This window comes from Fundulus heteroclitus, chromosome 4 (assembly GCF_011125445.2).
Source record: "Fundulus heteroclitus isolate FHET01 chromosome 4, MU-UCD_Fhet_4.1, whole genome shotgun sequence".
NCBI lineage: Eukaryota > Metazoa > Chordata > Actinopteri > Cyprinodontiformes > Fundulidae > Fundulus > Fundulus heteroclitus.
Genome location: NC_046364.1, coordinates 17,431,122 through 17,452,712, shown reverse-complemented (window position 1 = coordinate 17,452,712; position 21,591 = coordinate 17,431,122).

The window sequence follows — 21,591 nt, the reverse complement described above, 5'->3', positions numbered from 1 at the left end:
AAAGCATGATGCCTCTCCGACCGTGCTTTATACTATACTGTGGGTTGGATTCAGACCTGGATCCAGATAAAACAGTAGTCTGTTTATCAGTCCATAAAATGTTGCATCATTTCTCTTCAGTCAACATGTTTTTTGTGTTTCTTTACTCATTTTAACTTTAACTTAACCCTTTTTTTTTCTCTCCCCCACCCAACAATGGGGCTTTATGGAGGCTTCTTGCTGATATCTTGCCGTTGTGTTTGCGTCTTCTATTGTGTCTGATTCTTTGAACTATCTGGCTTTGGTTTCCACTTTAAGCAATTTGCAATAATTTTAGCTGTGCAGGCCAGGCTGTATTTTTAATTTTTAAATTAAGTTATGGTTTTCTTAAACAGTTGCTTAAAGAAATATCTCTGTCAGCTGGTATTTATACTCCAGAGAAAATAAGACACGAAAAACTGCATTCTAGACTCAAAGTAATAAAAAGTATGTATTTTCATTGTTTTATTTGTTTTTTTTTAGAAACTTAGAAGGGCCAATGATTGTGGCACTGGATTTGTATCTTTTGATAACTTTTTGTTCTCAGTAAATAATGCGCTAAAGGTTCAGGTTTTTCTAAAAGGTCCATTGTTTGATTGGCTTCTGGTGTAATAGATTAATTTATTTTACAGCTTACACATTTTTACCATGGAATGGCCCTGTTTTCTGATAGTAGTTTAGCTACATGTATACAGGTAAAACAAATCCAGGGTAAAGTGATAAAACACAATTGAAAGGTTTTCACATCATTATTAGTCTGTGTATGGGGGATCCTTTCAGGTTCGGTGCATTTTGCATCACTGACCAGTTTGTTCACACATGTCTGTCAGCAGGAAGGAAAGGTAAAATCCAACTACATGATGACGTGGAGGTGTAAATGAACAAATTTGCCCTTATTGCTTAGAAAAATGTCATATGGCTCTGCTTGTATTTATTTTTATTTATTTTATAGAGAGCTGATTTAGCTCCTGACTGGAGTTACAGGTGCTATTTTGCCAAGGGTCTTCATTTTCATTACAAATATACTATTGTAAAATTACATACAGACTTACATACACAAGCCATGAAAGCACAGTGTGAGACAAAATTATATCAGATCTAGTTACACACAATTCAGAAATAATCATAATAAAATGCATCACACACTAAAATGTAATTATAATTGCTGCTCAAAACGTTGGACATTATTAATCTCAAATTGGAGAAATTCATCTGTTACATCAACTCTTGTAAGACAGTTAAAGATGGAATAAAATTAAGAAAGAAGCAGAGATATATAGATAAAGCAAATCAACAAGCAAAGTGTGATGACCTGGATATCTGAGAATTTGCACAGGCGAGCATATATATATATATATATATATATATATATATATATATATATATATATATGCACATACATACATGCACATGAGGTTACCATGCTAGAATGGCAGTCATTGTAGGTGTGCAAATATTGCACTAGTGGTTATAAGGTAGGCCCATCTCAAACCTCCCTTTTATTAGTAAGATTACTGAAAAAGTTGTACTATATTGTTTCAACAATTAAACACCTTAGCTACGACCAGCCGCTTTGACATTTTCCAGTCAGGTTTCCGTGCTCACCACAGTACAGAGACCGCCCTTGTCAAGGTGTTTAATGACATCCATATAAATGCAGACTGGAAGAACCACAGTGCAGCATTCGATACTGTTGATCACTCCATTCTGAAAACTGGGCCGGCCTTTTGGATACAGCACGTGGCTGGTTTAAATCCTACTTAAAGGACAGGGTCTTTTTTGGGTCAGACGGTTCCGTTACTTCAAAGGTGACAAAAATCCCGTGCGGTTCCCCAATGGTCCATCCTGGGTCCCCTCCTATTCAATATCTACATGCTCCCTCTAGCTTAGATCATAAAAAACATCAACTACCATAACTATGCAGACGACACACAGCTCTATCTATCACCATGTCACCAGGTGACTATGAACCCAGTCAAGGGTTGAGTAAATGCTTTGAAGAAATTAATGTGTGGATGTGCCATCATTTTCTTCAATTCAATGAAAACAAAACAAATTTTTGGGCAGATAGAGGAGAGATCAAAAGTTAGTGCACAGCTTCAGCTAGAAACCACTGATCAGGCCTGAAACCTGGGAGTAGTGATGGACTCAGACCTGAACCCCCAAAAGCATTTAAAGACAGTTACAGTGTCGACTTTCTATCACCTGTAGAACATTTCCAGGACTAAAGGACTAATGTCTCAGCAGGATCTGCAAAAACTAATTCATGCGTTTATTTTTAGTAGAATTGATTACTGCAACGGTGTTTTCACAGGTCTGCCTAAAAAGTGGGTCAGATAGCTGCAGCTGATCCAGAACGCTGCTGCCCGCGTCCTCACTAAGACTAAGAAAGTAGAGCACATAACCCCAGTTCTAAAGTCCTTACACTGGCTCCCTGTATCTCAGAGAATAGACTTTAAAATACTTCTGTTAGTCTATAAATCCCTGAATGATACATTACAGACTTGTTATCAGTGTATCAACCCTCCAGACCACTCAGGTCTTCTGACTCCAGTCTACTCTCCAGAACCAGAACCAGACATAGAGAAGCAGCATTTAGTTCCTATGCTCCAATTATCTGGAACAAACACAGAAAACTGTAAAAAGTGACATTCAAATCAAGGTTTAAAACCTATTTGTTTAGATTTGTCTTTAAATGTTAATGTTGAAGTTTGTAGTCCAAATTTTCTTATACTATATCTGACCTGCTGCTACTATTTCAATGTACTTGTCTCTAATGTTTCCCCTCTGTCTCTGTAATGCTTTTCTGTCCTCTGTTTTTTGTTCTGTTCAGGTACAACTCTGAATCGTCTTGTTACTGAAAAGTGTTTTATAAATAAACTAGACTTGCCTTAGCTATCATCCTCCTCTCCTCCTTTACACTCTACATTTGACTGTTAAGCCAAAGTATCATGTGTTGTCATTACCTTAGTTCTATATGGTCAACCCAAAACAAATTTGCCTTATTTTGAGCAAATTGTAACGGGCAAATTATAGTTTGTTTTGATTTGCAGACACTAATGGACTTAGTTGTTAGTAAAGCTCTGAACAGCAGATGGTGCTGCATACCTGCTAAAACACAACACATGGCTCTTACACATGAGCATCAGCTTCAGATCTGAGCTTCACTGTAAATCTTATAACTGGTGAAACATTTAGCCTCAAGTTACTCTGTAGGCCTGAATGGAGGCAATAGTGCATTGACAGTTTTTCATTTACAGGGTTTTAATCCTGTTTCTCCTTTACAGCCATTGGCTTTCCCCTGCTGTCTGATATCTTTTTACTGTGAATGGCTGGTCTACCTGGCTGATGAGGTCACTGAGTTGATGGGCTGCATTTCTGCCTGGAAAACGAGTTGTCATTTATGTCTCCTGAAGTCTGAAATTGCCTCCTTTTCACTTCACAGCAAATGAAGCTGAAAAGTATGTGCTCCAATGTGCACTTTGCAAATTGACAGCGGAAGGCACTTTTCTCACAGAAATGTGTGTGTGTATATATATATATATATATCTTTGCAGAAAATAAACATTAGCTGAAGTTGAATGTTTTTTTCTCAAGCCTTTCTCTTTAAACAAAAGAAATCCAACTTTATTTATAAGGCACTTTAAAATTTATCAAAGGACCAAAGTGCTGTACAGTGAAACAACATAACACCATTACACAGACCCAAAAAACAACACAAAATTAAAATCAGAACCATAAAATCTATAATAAAATAAAAGTAATTTAAAATAATGTATCATAGACTAAAATCAACATCTCACACAGTTTAGAAAGCCAAGGCAGAGAACATACAAACTCCCTGTTTTTAAAATATATTCAAAGTCTATCCCTCCCTTGTACAGTAAAATAATGTAGGCTACAACTATTTACACATTAGAAAATAAAACCAAAGACAGAACAACATTTGGCTGTACAAGTCCATTTCAGATAATCAACTGCGCTGCTCATAAACAAAACCAGAAACCGTGGCACGACTCCTGGTGTCACCCCTCTTTTTGCACATAGTCGTCCTTGCACATAGTTTTTCTTGTATCTATTTTTCATTTTACTTTAATTATAACTCCCTTCTCTATCACTGAAAATGTCTTGAATATTATTTGGAAGTAAGTTATTTCTTGTCCAGCACACAATTAAGGCAGTTTTGAATTTGACTCAATCCCAAAATGTTAATATACATAATTTTAAAAACAGGGAGTTTGTATGGTCCCTAAATTTCACACTGTTTATTATTCTAATTGATTTATTTTGTAACATCAGTGATAAATACAAAATAAAAAATGATTTATGATTTATGTTCCAGCCCTAATAAGGCTTTTCCCAGAACTCCAAAACTCTTTGATTTGTTTTTACTTTGTAAATGTGCTGTTTCCGCCAGATGTTATGGCCTAAAGTCACTTTTACTTCATAAGGTCTTTGCAGGTCACATTAAGATCTATTTCCCTCACAGCTGAATCTTACTACTCTAGTTTTGCATTAATTGTTATTTCAACTTTTAGCTTTATGATCTCTGCTTTTTCTTTTCATTGTAGACTCACATCTGGCCTGGTGTTCTATTTATCTGTGATAACATGCTGTGGGCCAGATTGGCCGAGTCACTGCTGCCAACAACTTCATCTTATAAATAAAACAGCTGGCCCTGTCTTTCCTAGACAGAGCCACCAGACATTGAGCAAGTCTGCCATTAGCCTCTCTAACAGAAAGTACTCCTGGATCAGTGCTTCTGTGCTCTTATTGTGTCTCTGCTCTGTCATCTGAAACCCCCAGTCAGTCAGGGCAGATGGACGTTCATACTGAGCCTGGGTCTGGTATGACCACTCAGGTCGTCTGACTCCAGCCTACTTTGCATACCTAGAACCAGAACCAAACACGGAGAAGCAGCATTTAGTTCCTATGCTCCACTTATCTGGAACAAACTTCTAGAAAACTGTTAAAGTGAGGAAAGCCTGAGTTCCTTTAAATCAAGATTAAAAACACATTTGTTTAGGATTGCCTTTGACTGTTCTAGTTAAACTGTTTTACTGAAACATCATTAGTTTAAGTTTGTGGTCCAACTGTTTTTAATATTTGCTTTTGGTTTCTATTTTCCCATGTTCTATTTTGTTTCTACATTTTATTCCAATTTGCTTTTATTGTCCTATATTTTAATCATGTAAAGTACTTTGCGTTGTCATTGTTCTGAAATGTGCTATACAAATAAATTTGCCTTGCCTTGCCATGGTTCCGCTGGAGGTTTCTTCCTGTTAAAGGGGAGTTTTCCTCTCCACTGTCGCTACATGCATGCTTGGTATGAGGGATGGCTGCAAAGTCAGCAACACAATGCAGGCACCATTCCACTGTGGCTACACGATTGTCTAAGTAAGAGTGAACGCTGCACTGACTTTATCTCAGCCAGTTTAACATTACTGTTCTAACTTCATATCTGATGAATTGCTCCACCAGTGTTTCATGGCTGACAGTGTCAAATGATTTCTTCAAGTCAATAATTGGCCCAACTGAAATTGTTTTTTTGTCATTACTCTTAATGTTTTCTTCTTCATATTTTCCCCTGATGTAAAGCCGTTATTTCTCAACCCGTAATGACAGTCAGTCAGAAGGTTATGCTTTCCAAAATATATTTCTGGCCTTTTATCAAATAGTTCAAGTATTTTAGAGAACCAACAGAGTATGGCTATAGCCCTGAAGTATCACCAAGGAAGAGTGGTGGCTTAGTGGTTAGAGCAGCACCGTTACCTTCTGAGAAGGCTGCAAGTATCGGGTTTGATCCCCGCAGACTGCCACCATGGGTCCATGAGCAAGACTCTTATCCACAGATTGCTTCCTGGGAACCACTCAGCATAGGCAGCATGCTGCTCCATAAGGGATGGTTTAAACATTGTAAAGGGGAAATCTTTTCTGCTTTATTTGGTGGGAATGATTCTTTGGAATCATCTTTTTTGGGTAGAAAATATTCTAGTTGTGAACAATAAATTACAGACAATGGATTTGCTTTGACATGAATACATTTCTTAACAACAGACACACTAATTCTATTCCAGGAGTAAATGATTTATTTTTGTATTTGCTAACTTATTTCTGTAACTTTTTTCTACATCTTTCAAGTACATTGAAGAGGGATTCCTTATTATATTATTTACAGTAGTTCCTCCCCCATTTTTATTTTTATTATCTATTTAACTAATTTTGCTCCCACATTCACAAATAAATCATTAGATCCATTCAGTATGTCATGCATTTTATTTAAGGCAGAATTATTCCCAGGTAGGTGAGTTTTTCCAGCCTAAACTGTTTCTTTGATAGTTTGTTTGCTACTCAACTCTTTTGAAGATAATTATTTCTCTGTACTTTTTTAATATTTCTGTTCTGCTTCACAGGTTGTGTATTTTAAGACGAGGAAACTAAACACTGTTTTCCCAAACACTGTCCGGATTTATCACAGGGGTGATATCGGTCCTCTTTTGTCTCCCGTCCAGTTTGCAGAGCGGTCGGAAGTGGTACGAATGTGGGGAAATGGCTATCGGCAACTGTCAGCCCTTCACAAAATATTGACGTTTCCTCCCCTGCCTGTGTAACTAGTCAGTCTTTAAGCATTGTCAGGGTAAATACTTCATGACAGCACGCAACACTAAATGGCTTCTCTGGCTCAAACACTTGCTAATGGCTTTGTAAACACAGCTCCTCTTACACATTGTGGACTCATTGTGTTTGCTTTGCTAGGTTGTAATACAATGGTCACCTATCTTATGCACAGCTGCGAGAAAGTCTGAGATAAACACTGGGTTTCATGCTTTCAGTTTTATTTTGGTGGTAATCGTCTTTCCACTGAGGCACAGATATGGATGATTAGTGGTCAGAAGTTGGACATACTGTCATCCTGGGCATGAAATAATGTGGGACTTTTAATGGTTTCCTTGAAGCGTTCCTTTTCCAGGGAGGATTGACTGCTAAAAGAAGCACTTGTGGCACATGTTTGAATTTAACGTGGATTTCCACCAATAAGGAAAGAATCAGAATTATAGTCAAATCTGGCTGATCTGTGACACTAGCTGTTAAGCTTGAGCCGTGATGGTTCCTGTAAGTCCAAAGTTTCCTCTTCTCTCCTGGACAGTTTGAGTCTTCTACCAGACCATGGCCCAGCGGTGACTTCCAAATAACTTGTACTTTGTAAAGTTGCTTGAAAAGATGTTCCTGGAACATGCGGTCCTTTTCAAGGTGTCTCCAAAAGACTTTTGTGACTTTTGCAAATCAGGAATTCCCTTTCTTAAATCGTATCTAAAGTCCTTGGGATGCTGTCAAAACATGTGCTGGATGAGAAAAACAACCAGCTCCTATCAAGCATGATAACCAAGGAGAATGTTAAATTATTCGAAAGGTGATTATATGTGCTATTTAATTACATTGTTTTAAACAGTTTGCTTAAAAAAACATTTTTGTACTAGCTTAAAACCACCAACATATTGGGAACACTGCACATTATATTCTAAATACAAAACTTTAAACTCAAACATTTACTTAGCTTTCATGTGAATCACTGAACCAATATTTACTCGTGTAACCGCTGCTTGTGAGAACTGCTTTGAATTTTTGTTGCATGGAGTTGACCGACTTCATTCACATGTGAGAAGATATTCCCGCCCAGGACAATGGGCCTACGTTCAACAATTCCTCTGGAAATTGTGCTTAAATGATCAGAATTCAAAGTCAATGTTACTTTTGCATTGTAAAAAAAAAAAAAAAAGCTTTTCCAATTGGCAAGGTCGAGGTGCACATGGTGAATTACTGTTCGTGCAAATGATTTGTGAGAAAGGATTTAGCAGTAAATTAATCTTGTTTAAATAGAAGATTTCAAATTTCAAAACAAAAACTAATTTGAAATTGAACTGAATTCCTCAGACCAACATTTTAATTTGTTTTTGATGTGGCAGCATATTTTGCAGAATTAATACTATGTTGTTCATGTGCTCCTGACTAGATGCCTCTCTATAGTTCTTCTGCAAACAACATCAACATGCCTTCATGTTGCTCCCGCATCTGGTGTGGTGACGAGTGAAGGCAGATGGAGGTGGAGGTGTTGACAAAGTACAAACTCACACCTACTGAGGCTCACACAACTCAGAAGTAATGGAAGATGATAGGAGATGGTGCCATCTTCCTGGACCTTTTGAAATGCTGTTTCCATCATGCTTATCATTTTAGTTGCGAAAACGGGAGCAATACTTGATCAAGCATATTTCTGGTTCTCTGATGTAGGATTTAATCTAGAGGGGTGAATGTGGCCTTGTATTTCCAAATAACTCCATGACTTCTCAATCTGCTGGTCCAAAGTGGCCTGTTATCAGATTCCAAAACATGGAGTGAGACTGTTTAGTTTTGGGACGGTGCAGTGTTGCCAGTGGCCTTCATAGGCATTATATATGTAAATGCCTCATTACGTGCTGGAGCACATCCTTCGTCACCGCCATCTTGGATGGGTTCGTACTACTCTGGCATAGCAGCCAACACAAAGGGAGCAACTTTGCCTGCATTTTCTGCAGTTTACAGTTGCAATAACCGCCGATAACTAATGAAAGTAGATCAGCGTGATTTAGCCTTGGTTTAAATACAGAGAAAACAAATTGATAAGCATAAAATTATGGTCCATCTGTTGGGTTTCTGCATTGTTCTCATCAAGTAAAAACTCATCTTCAGAACCAATCTCAGCCCAAAATGGTGATCACTGAGAAAATCTATGATTTGTGTGGACAAAAGTTTTATGGTATTTCACAAAAGTGAGCACAACCTTCACATTTTTGTAAACATTTTCTTATATCTTTTCATGGGACAACACTGAGGATATGACACTTTGCTACAGTAAAGGTAGTAGTGTTCAGCTTGTGTACCAGTATACATTTTCTGTCCCCTCAAAATAACTCAATACACAGCCACTGATATCTAAGCCGTTGGCAACAAAAGTGAGTCCAACCTTGCTTAAAAACGTCTAAATTGTGCCCAAAACATCAATATTTTGTTAGGCCGCCGTTATTTTTCAGCACTGCCTTAAGTCTCTTGGGCCAGGAGTCCATAGAGCATCACAGGGAGCCACTGGAAACCTCTACAACTCCTCCCAAAACCCTCCTTCATGAGTTTGCCACAACTGTCTGCTTTGTTTTTTTATTTTTTGTTGCTAGATAGACCCGCATGAATGGATCATATAAAACAGATTCCTCGTGATCAAATGAACACTGAATAAAGTTACATCTGAACTGTAAAGCCCTCCCGCGTACACGCTCTTATCCAACAATTGCATTTCTCTGCATTCTTTCGGAAAGGGAATGAAAAAAAGCTCCTTTCATAGGTCACTCCTGCAGACACCGAAGCAGCAGTGTTTCGTTGTTACATTTATATTTGCTGATGCAATATTCTGGAGAGAGCTGTCTGCTTCACCACCCTATCCAGCTTGTCCGACCACAACATGGCCGCCACGCAGGTGCACTGCCTGCTCTAAATTTAGTAATTTGATGTCATTTGAGGAATGCCCCATTTGGACACTTTCACTTGGGGTTGTTCTCACTGTTGTTGCCAGTGGTTAAGACATTAATGGCTGCGTGTTTGAGTTCTTTTGAGGGGACGGCAAATGGACAGCGTTATACCAGCTGGACACGGACTACTAACATTGTATTAAAGTGGCATATCTTTCCATTTAAATATATAATGAAATATTTACAAAAAATATAAGGGTTATACCCTGTGAGATACTGTATATTGTTGTGGGAAGAAACAACCTTTGCAGAGCATGTGTACCATGGTGGGGACAGTTGCAAGATAAGGCTTTATGAGGCCTGTGAAAATCCCACAATGCCTTGTTTTCACAGTTTAAAAGCTAAAGGCAGGACTTGTGTGCTGGGTAAAGCTATCACATCCTCCACAGGTGATGGCCACTGGTAAGCCTGTTTACCCACTTTGCCTGTTGATCTTGCTAAAAGCCTCTCACACCACCTCTAATACACACACAAAACAGAGTGTGTGTACCCGGTTAAAACAAACACATTAATAACAACTGTAATGCCATTCTTTGTCAAGTGCTTTTACAGGTTCAACATTGACCTTAGTGTTTAATCTACCTGCACAAATGACGGTCACTTGATATGCAAACAAATCTTTAGTCACTGTCGGCCGATTCCCAGGTTCTCTTTGAGAGTGAACAAGGGACAAAGCAGCGGCTGCTCTTTCCTGAGTCAATTGAAATATTTAACCTGCTAAATTAGTTTTTTGTCCAACTGCTGTAAACCAACGACTTTTGAATTGGTGGTGATCGCTAAAAAAATATTTTTAGACACTATAAGGTTGTCTTTAAAGGGGCCTTTTACGAATTTCTACACCAGTAGCTCACTCTGGTTGCATATAAAGGTTTTACATTTGAATGATCACACCCTAATGGCTCATCAAATTTATTTTGATGTTTTACATTTTGTTTTTGCTCTATTAGTTGATAAACGAAAGACTTTTGTGCATACTTACCATAACAAGACCACATGACTGGAAGAATGATATTACGATGGAGCCGAGGGAGTGAGCAACTCACAGAGGTTAAGTAACCCTAACCCTGTAGATCTGGTTGGTCTTTGACCACGCCGAGCTTTACTGCGAGACATTGCATTATGTTCTACTGGCTCATACAGTAGCAGCGTCAAGTGTTGCCATCTTGCTTTCTGATAATGCCGCAGTACTGCCGGCAGATGGCACAACAATGTTTATGTCTGCTGATCGTGCCTGATAAAAAATTCTTTTCAGGCTCAAAAAGGACTAAGTTACTACTATCAGGACAAACTAGTTGGTGTATATTTTATTTTAAGGTGAATGTTGTTTTTTTTGTTTGTTTTTTTTTTGGGGGGGGGGGGGTAATCATAGTATGTGACTAGGCCCCTTTAAGCTACTACATTTTAATTAATGCCCAAATTTGGAGCTCATGGTCATACATTAGACTTAGACTGTGCCTCACACTTCCTGGTTGTAGAGTAGAAGAAAACTGTACCTGAGTAACCTGACAAATGTTTTTCCATAAAAAATAAATATTTGCTTCTACTTTTAAACATTGCTGGTGTACATCAACAAAAATGTATCATAAAACTAATCTGACCGTTACAATGTTTAAGAGCTAATTAAATTGAAGACTTGGGAACTCTGGGATTCTGGTACACACCTTAACCCTGACCCATTAAGCCACTGACCCATCAAAACCTAAACAAGAAGCTCACGGTTTCACAGATCCAGTATGTCATGGGTATAAACTGTTTGTTTAAACCCATGAACATCTGCCACTAGGTGTCACTGTACTCCACTGATTGTTTGACTTTACCCTTCCCTCCTCAGCTGGACTCCAGCTCCAATAGGAAGCAGATGGGAGACCTTTGCTTTAGGCTGCTGGCAAATACAAAGAAAAAAAAAATTCTCATTACATCAACTGCAAGGTCTGTTTCTTCTTTCCAAGCTTCACCTTTGCCCCTGTGTGCCAGTTTGGAGATCACATGTTTCGTACTTGTTTCCAGTGGAGAGGGTTTGACTTCTGTCTGCTAATCGCTGGATATCTATTATCTTTGATATAAAATCAGAAAATAGACATCCATTGTTGTGCAAACCGACTTTTGTTGGCTCTTTATTTTGCTGTTGGGGCTGAGCGTTGAATATTGGTAATAATTATGGTAATATTTGCTGTTTCGATGACCCGGATAACTGAGAATTTGCACAGGCATTTTGGTAATAATCTTTTGTTACAGTAATGTAATTAGAAAAGTAAAGATAAAGTGGAAAACGGAACATATGTCGCTAACTGCTGAGGAATTCACAGGATATTCGCTAAATAATTGATTTGGGAATTAATGTTTAAATATCTGTGGTATACAGTGTAGTTTTAAGAGTTGAAAAAAAATGATATTTTTACTACCCTTTAGAAAATTAACTTTGCCTTCCTGAACGTGTTTTAAAGCTGAGCTGTGCAATTATTTTTTACACTTAATAAGTTTTTCATTGTGATTTGGTAATTTTTTTCCAGTTGTGGAAATGTGATTTGTAGTCTTTGCTTGTTTAAAACGTTGCATTTTGTGTAAATATTACACACACTAAAACTTATCTGCATTTACTAGTTTCAGCTGCTCACATGTCTTTTACAGTAATACATCTACATATTGTTTGGTTTTTAATTGTGTGTGTGGGGGGGGATTAAAGTTTAAACTTCTGTTATCAGATTCCCTTCAAGCAAATGGGATTCAGAAACAAATCACATATTTTCTTAGCTTATTTTTGAAGTGTGTTATTTAGAAAACTTAACTTAATCGTACAAAGTGGTGCTAGTATTACTTTCTCAATTGTTTTCTTTTCTGTGTAAAGTGTAACAAGCTAAGTTTTTTTTTTTTTTTTTACGTACGTTATACGTGTAGTACCGACAGACGGCCTTTGCAGTTTGACACAATCTGCTCACCTTTATCCTTTTTCATGAGTACTATACCAGCAAAGTTTTTCTCTCATTATGACTCTCTATTACAGACAAATCTCTGGATCTGTTTGAGTCCCCAGTCTAGGGAGCTAACACTTCGACTGGAATATAAATGACATCATTACGTAATATTCAATCTGTTGCTGCGGCAATATCCTATTCCACAGATAGACCTCTTCGCCACCCTCCCCATATGCTCCTGAGCCGTTGGTCTGCTGTTCTTTTTCATGGAGAATATTAAAGAGTTATTAAATTAATCTGTGCTTGCTGGTGCATGTTATTGAAGTGCAGAGATTTGTAGGGTGAATGAAGCTGTTAGGCTGTACCCTAAGCTGATTTATTAAGGGTGCTGGGGAATCACCAAATAGACCAGATAACCCATTTTATTTGGCATAAGTAAACACTTTTCCTCAAATCCGCTTATGCTCCCTCTGCCTTCTATAAATAGGGGTGGAGCGGTCTTCTCCTATAGAGCTTTCTTTGCTGTGAATTTCTGCAGCACAATGTCATTGAGAACGATTTTCTTTGTACATTCAAAGCTAAAAATAAGGAAATGGCTAGACTGCATACGCTGTACATGTACAAATCATTGTAGCAGCATTATTTAAAAAAAATTCTGGGGAATTGGTTAATTTAAAATATGATTTTATTATTTTTTTAAAGTAAAGTCAGAAGTTTTTTGCGTTAGCTCAGGGGTTCCCAAAGTGGGAGTTGGGATCTCCTGGGATGTTGCGAGACGATCCAAATCATTCAAATTCCTGACTTCCTATATTAAAACACGTATCTCTCTACCTTTAACTGTGGAAAAAAACTTTTGTTCTGAAAAATATTTGACATTAGAGAACATCCCACTTTTTTTTCTCAAATTTAAAATTCATTTAAATTTATTTTCTTTTGGTGTGGAAATACTCCCCCATAGCCAATAATTATTTTTTTTATTCTACAATGCCCGCAATACATTTTTTTGTGATGGAAATTGCAAGAATAAACCCATAACATTAGGTGCACAAGAATAAAGAACATTTTGGGAAAAAAGTCATAACATTATGAAAAAAAAACAGAAGGGGGTCGCCAGTCTCTGGCACTATTTGTTATTTTATGGGTCGCAGGCTGAAAACTTTGGGAACCCCCGTGTTAGATGTTTAATGCTGAACCCAATACCCAATACCTACTAACTAAATGTGATGCCTTTATTGGCAGTTAATGTACTTTACACATATACTTTGCTATCTTTCTGATTTAAGCTTGAAATGAAAGTGTTTATTTAAACAGTTATAGGACAGTATAGTGAAAATACTGACGGATAGAGCTGTCTCACATGAGCGTATGCTTTGTGCTCCGGCGGACGCACGCTCTGTGTGTATGTGTGTGTGTTTGTGTGTGTGTGTTTGTGTTCTTTTGCCCTGATAGAATCACCAGATTTAACACCCACTGATTCCAGCCCAGATTCCTAACCTCATTTATCAGAGTGTACGCCAGCAGTAATCACGCATGAGATTTTTGGGCTCCTTTGGGTCAACAGTTTAGCTGTTGCTTTTCCCCCAGCCTAGAGTCATGGTCTGCTTTCAATTATTTCAGAAAAATTGCTTTACAGGGCCCATGCATGATTAAATATTCATTATGTTAAACTGAGCACTTTCTTTGTATATAAATCCATATTAGATTTGGCTGGCAGACTGCCTGAAACCTCATGAGAAGGATTTCTGTTTAGGGGGGAGCCTTGAAACTACTTAGCGCGTCTTTTCTTCTGGGTTTGTTTGTTTTTGTGTTGATGTAAATGATGGCTTGTTAATGATATTTAGCTACCTTTTGTCCCTTTAGCCAGTCATACACTGCCCTTTTCACATGAGGGAAATGCTGGAGCTTAAAGCGTGCATGGGAAAAATAAACATATTCTCACTTGGTGCGGCAGAAAGGGGACCCACGCGGATCATTCCACAGATCTTGGACTGCGTCTAAAGAGAAGCAGTTTGTTTGTGTCTCTGCTTCCAGCACAGCTAAATGTCTTCAGGTCGGCTTGTTACCGTGTAAACGTACGCACACACTGCGGTGAGGGGGAACAGAGAAGTTATTGCTTTTCAGATATGACGGGCTTCCATGAAAATATTTGCCTGATACTTCCCCTCTCCAAGAAAAATTTACCTTTTTTTTTTTTTTAAATTTCAACACAGACCTAATGGAAGCTAAATTCAAGACAATTTGAAATTCTTGAGAGAACTTGTCACGGTTGCCTTGAACAACGCATGTTTTTTTTGTTTTTTTTCTCAGGGGGATGGAAAACCGGACCTTGGTTTTGTTGACTCAGACGCTGTTTGGTTTGTCTGTTCCTACAGACATCATGTAGAGGCTCTTACAGCAAATTGGTAGATACAGGTAAACCAGTAGCAGCTGTGCATGCATCAGAAAGGAAAAAAATACACATCCTTCCTTTCTGCCAAGTAATGCTGTATGTTTCTGATTTTTTTCCTGTGGTTTTATGTCTTTATCTCCTTTGCAGTCTGTGCAACATCAGCATCCAATAAGTGCATCCACTTGGCTTGCAGTGCAGCTGGTTGCAAGCAGTCGTCACACACTGGGTCTCATTTTATCTACACTTTACCCATTTTTAACTTAGAACTCTGCGATGCAGTTTGGACGAAACAAAAGCCTGATTTATTTTAAGTGTCTTTACCCTGTTTCAGACTTAATCCTCCTGCTGCTCTTAGCTGTTGGTCAGTTTTCAGATGTTTTTAATCAGGGCTGCAGCCTTCCTGAATCCATGTACGGCAACTGTGAAGAGCTCGGCTAATTGTTGTCTGCAGTTTTAGATTCTGTGGCCCCCTTTAAGATCAGGCAAGTGAAAGCCCAACCTGAACCCTGTTTAAATGAAACCAGCCGTGCTGTCAGAAGAGACAGCAGGAGAGATGAGCTTGAGTGGAAGAAGGATAAACTTCAGGTCTCATTTGAAATATTGAAATACAAGTGGAGTTCTTATCAGAAAACTGCCAGGGATGAAAACACTTTTCTGTTATTATTCAGGCAAATTGTCACAAACCTCTTGTTTTATTTAAAACTATTAAGCGGCTTCTCCATGCTCCACAGACGGTCTGTGTTGAGTCCTCTCAGCAAACTTGTGAAGAATTTGAAGATTTCTTTATGGAAAAACTTAACATCTCTGAAAGCTCAGATCCCCGTTCTGTCTATGACTCCTCTATCTCTCTCCTCTGCTCTGCTGTTTTTGACAAGTTTGAGCCAGTTTCTCTGCTTTCTTTAAAGGAGATTGTTGCTCACATGAAGCCCTCAGGTTCTCCTTATGATGCTCTCCCCCCCTAGATTCTTTGAAGAGGTTTTCCTCACTATTGCGCCAGTTCTTCATTCAATTATAAATAGTTGCCTCTTCTCTGGTGGTGTTCCTTTTAATCTTAAACGGGCAGTAATTCACCCTCTTCTTAAGAAACCTGGTATCTGCTTCACCTTGTTTCTATCTTCAGGAAAAATGTGAGGTTTCCTTCCACTGTTATGCAGATGACTCCCAAGTTTATCTCTGTCTTAAAAAAGCCAAGGGCTTCTACCTAGATTCGTTATTAAAGTGTCTAAATGATATAAAGTCTTGGATGGCTTCAAATTTTTTACACTTGAACGAGCAAAAAAGCAGAAGCGATGGCTTTTGGTAGCACATCTGACACCTCCAATATAGATCTGGGTTCTCGGGCACAACATGTTAGCCCGATTATCACAAATCTGGGAGTTAAAACAGATGCAGATCTTAAACTTGAGAGCCAGGTTAGGGCCGTTGTAAAATCAACCTTTTTTTCATCTGAGCCAGTTAGCCAAAGTAAAGCCTTTTATATTGGGGCAGCTTTTTAAAACAGTAATTCATGCATTTGTTACATCCAGGCTGGATTACTGTAACTTTCTTGGGGTTAGTGAGGCATCTATCAGGCGCCTGCACGTTGTGCAAAATTCTCCAGCACGACTTTTAACTGGAACAAGTTCTGTGCACATTACCTCCATCTTAAATTCCCTTCATTGGTTGCCTGTACATTTTTGGATCTGTTTTAAAGTTCTCATACTTGCTTTTAAATCTCTTAATGGCTTGCCTCTACCCCTACCTTTCTGAGCCGCTGCATTCCCATACACCTGCTCGCTCCTATAGGTCTGCCAACCAGCAGCTCCTTATTGTCCCTGAATCAAAGCGGAAACTAAGAGATCATGTCTTCGCTGTAGCGGCTCCGAAATTGTGGAAGGAACTGCCCTTGGATGTCCAGGCAGGCCTCATCTTAAAACACATCTGTTTGCGGAGGTCTTTTGCACACTCTATTTTTATTTTTTTTAATTATTTTTAAATAATTTAATCTTTAACTTTTACTGTTTTCAACTACCTTATAAACTATTTCATTTTTTTTGCGTTTTATTTGCCTCTATTTTCAACAGGAACTAAAACCGAGAGTTTCTGTGAGGTAAAATAGAGGACAAACCTAAAAGAACATGCTAAGATTGGCAACGATACATGCTGGTCTAGAACTCTAAGACTGTCTGGGTCACTGGGGTCTGATTCTGGTCCCCGGAGGCAGGTATACTTGATATTTTCCCATTTCAGTGCACATTGTTGGACTCCTGCAGAGCTTGATCACATCTTGAAGAGGTAATGCTAGCATTTGATCCTTTGTGCTGAAGCAGAGCAGCATCTAAAGCTTGCACAGCACCAAGTCCCACCCTGAGACACAAAATACACCACTTTTCTAGGTGGCCTAACACGCAGCGATCCATACGTCCTCCGTCTCAGCAATAACACTTTTCCTTTGCTGTTATATCGGGTGATAAAGAACGACACACAGATATATGCTCCTTTCATTACTAAGCTTATTGCCCCTTCCTAACAGGAATTATTCATGTGTGATTGAGTGAATTTGGAAGTCAATAATTTAGCTTATAACTCTAGGCCAGAGGTCACCAACCTCTCTGAAACTTAGAGCTACTTTATTGTTGTTGTCTTACGAAGGGCTACTAGTACTGACCTTGAACTAGAATCAGCGTTCACCTTAACTTTATGTAAAATAAACACATTTTTTTTACGTGTTGTTATAGATAATATCAATTTTAAATCTATATTAATGCAAGTGTGAATAAACAGGAAGACTAATGGAATAAAATAAAGTTTTAGATGCAGCTCACTGGTGGATTATGTATTTTTTTTTTTTTACATAATCGTTGTCCTCAGTGGGTACTTGGTTCCCATGGGCACCATGTTGGGGACCCCTGGTCAAGGCCCTTCCATGGGAGCAATCATAATTTTTTTGGTTTGCCTTTAACCAACACTTCTGCAACTTCTTCATGTACATCATGTATTAGAAGTTTCATCTCTAATGGATGAAAACTAAATTAAATAACCTGGTTCTTCCGTGCTAACAAATCATATTGGGAACTTTTTTTTCTGCGTGATTTAGGTAAAATTAGTTGTGTTTACTCCAGCAGTTCCCTCCTAAAAGAATGTTATTAAGCGGTCCCACAATGAGCAGCACTCATTTCAAGTTCCTGATGTAAAAAAATCTGTCTTTTTTACTTCTATGAAACATAACTCTAATTTCGCAGGCTCTGAATGTGTTTGTTTACTGCGCCGCAGACTAAACGGTTGCTGCGCATTTGCTACTAAGGTTCAAGAAGTAAAGTTATTCTTTATATTTATTGGCAAATAACTGGATCTAAATTGGATATGAAGAAGAGGGAAAAATTTGTCTTGAAAAATGTGATTAATAAAATCAGTTTTTATAACATGCAAAATTAGAAGTGAACATTAATTAGTAACATTACGCCGGCAATATTATTGTTTGTGGTTTGAACCCAACCACAGTCTGTAATAATTAGGTTGATTTGTTTGTTACAGCATGCCAAGTTAAAAAAAAAAGTGTTATTTTGATCACCGCTTTTATATTTCTTGCAATGTCAAGGAGAAAGAGGTGTGCACGTTGTTTCCTGTGCTTTTCACAAGCTTTCACTGGCTGCTCGCCATGTTCTCCATGAGGCAGCAACACCCTTTAATTAGATCTTTTTGATTAAATGACAGAAACATTCATTGTGGAGTAGCATTGGGGAAATTGGGCAACTCAAATTGTTTTCCAAAACCCTAAGAAGCAACATCAAATAAAAATACTGTTGTGTAAATAGTGGCACATTTTTTTAATATCACGGTTGGCTAGCTGTCTGTTTTATTTGGTGTGGATTTAAACTACTAATGCAGAATAAATTTACCAAAGTGAAGCTCAGATAATGATCCATATTCTCAGACAGATGATCCAGAGCGAAGAACTCAATCACCTTTCTTGTAGTTCTTTTGCTACGTCGGCTTCAGCTCTTTACGCCAGCTTTGTTTTATCTTGCTTTAATCACAATGCAAACGTTTTCATACATTTTGTTAGTATTTGGTAAAATTGCCTATCATTTAACTGTATCAGATGAGTTGCACATTTTTGGTAGCTTTTCATAAGCTTCTCACAATTGTTTGCTGAAATTTTGGAGATGAAGGGCTTTGTGGTGGCCACTCCAAAACATTAACTTTGTTTCCGATCTTTAACGTTTTTGGGTGATATCTTGAAATGTTGCTTACAGTGTAACTTCTCCCCCAGACATATTTTGAAAAAAATGCCACCCATGAGGGCAGTTCAAAGAGACAGGGCTGAGTGTGGGGTTGAAGCGGGGGTCATTGCTGAGGTCAGGATGAGAATAAATGACATGTTGAAACATGGAGCTACCAGGGCGACATCTGGTGGTTTTTGCCATGGAACGGTCTTTACTGGAGGTTTTTTTTACCCTCCCCGTCATCGGAGGTTGAGGGAGCCCAGTGGGGCTCAGTTTAAGTCGCTGGCTCAAGATGCTGACTCAGCGAAGCTTGAAGCCAGTGCTGCTGAGGCAGTGGAGGACAGAATAGGTGGAGTCTCTGAATGGTAAAGTGATGTTAGCAGCATTATTGGTGACATGGGCGAACATTCAAAAGCAGTAATTCTAAACACGATCGATCAATGCTTGTGATTCTAACTCCTGAGTCTTAATAACAACAGGACAGGTTCACTAAACTGTGATGCTTTTATACCCGTACCGGGGCTATGGTAACGAAAGCTAGTACCGTTGGAAGCAATAGGAAAATTCTACTGCAATAGCCACCGTTCAACCCCAAGAGGGCCGCACTGAAATGGTTTTAAGACAAAATTTGAAAAACTAGACAAGTTCATCCATCCATTCACCCATCTTCTAACACGTCTCTCTCTTGTGGGGTTGTGAGATACACTTTAAATGTTTCCACATAATGTTCTTTCCTCACAATGCCATCTAATATGTAAAGTGCACCATGCAGTATCTCTGGCAGCAGAAGACCCACACAGCATGATGCTGCCACACCCGTACTTCACAGATGGGTGTTATCAGGCTTGCAAGCTTCCTCTTACTTCCTCCAGATGCAACGATTATCATTATATCAAAACTGTTCAATTTTAGTTTTATCAGACTGTCTGCCTCAGTGTCTTTGAAAGCTGTAATCTGGCTTAATATTTTGCTTATGGACTAATTCTCATTATTTTGTGCAGCTCTTGGTGGCCACATTTTGGCACATCCCCTTTGGTTTTAATTTCTTTTTTATTAGGGCATGTAATGGCTGTCTCTGGACTTTGTTCTGCATGGAACATATCAATACTGTTGTTTATTAATCAAATGTTTTAACTCACTTAAGTAGTTCTTGCAGCAGTATTGATTATCTGTCACCCAGACACTGAATGGACAGAGACTGAAGTGCAAACAGTCAAACACCATAATTGCTGTCCAAAATAAAATCCTTCTCACAGGAAATAACCGTCAAATGGAATAAAAAGGGCAAATGAAGAACAATAGAGGAACACAGGCTTCTCCATTAGAGAATTAATCAAATTGCCGCTTTGAGCTGCAGAGCAGGCTTTATTAATGGGGCTTGTACAGTCAATTATCCTAATTGTTCTATTTACAGACCCTGCATGTTTCAGGAGCAGGTGCTGGAACTTAAGGGATGAGCTCAATCACTCTCTGTAATTGTAATCGTCAATAGATTCACTTGTGAATGTCAGGGTGTCCATAAGGATGATGAGGGTAATCGCAGGTCATTCATGGGTGAAGACTTGGGGATAATGATGAGAAATGGATGACGACTCACTTTGAAGAGTTCGAAAGTTGGGAGATGTTGCTTAATTTCAAGATAAACATGGTTCTAATTATATATTTACCTGTTCCTATCTAATGTTGTATATGTTGCAAGTGTAATTCTGGACTCTGAATAGAGAGAAAAGAATAGTCATTCATTTGTCTGGTCACTTTTTATTCTTTTTGTTTACAGATTTGACTTAGATCGTGAACGCTGGTGGTAGGCTACTGGATAATTTAGAGGGTGAAATGAGAAGGGGAGATTATTTTACTTTTTTCAGTGGGCTTTATTGAATGTCGCTTTAACCTTTGCTGTTCAATCCTTCGTTAGGTCCTATCCTACGAAGGCAATGGTCCATCTCAGCATCAATTCTGTCACACCAAAGCCTCTGCCTTCTTCACTACATCTATGAAGCTTCTCTGTGGTTTTCCACTTCAGGACCTGGCAGCTCTGATCTTCATCCCAACCTTTTGTCATGGTTAACTGAGACTCATAAGCAGCGACTGTCACGGACGCAGGAGAAAGTTCAACAGATTTATTTAGAAAAGTGTAACAGGGAGTGATGGTCCAGGCTGAGACTCTGGCTACGGCAACCGGTCTGGCTTTCAATGTGAGGATCCTGTGATCCAAGGAGGTTGGTGATGTTCTTCCTTGCGGAGCAGCTGAACGTTTGAGGGTTGACAGGCTGGTGAAGGTGAGGCTTGCTCTGGGTTTGCGGCTGTAGGAAATCACGGAGGAAGACAACAATGACCTGGAAATGAGAATTGGAACCAGTAGACAACAGCAGGGGGGATCCAGAAGAGCCAAAGCTTGGAGTCTGAGAAGACAAGGAGAGGTAAGCAACAGAGGAATCCAGATTTATCAAGGTGTTCACAAGGAGGCCTGTTTATCACTCTGGGAGTTAACCAAGTGGCACTTGTTGTCA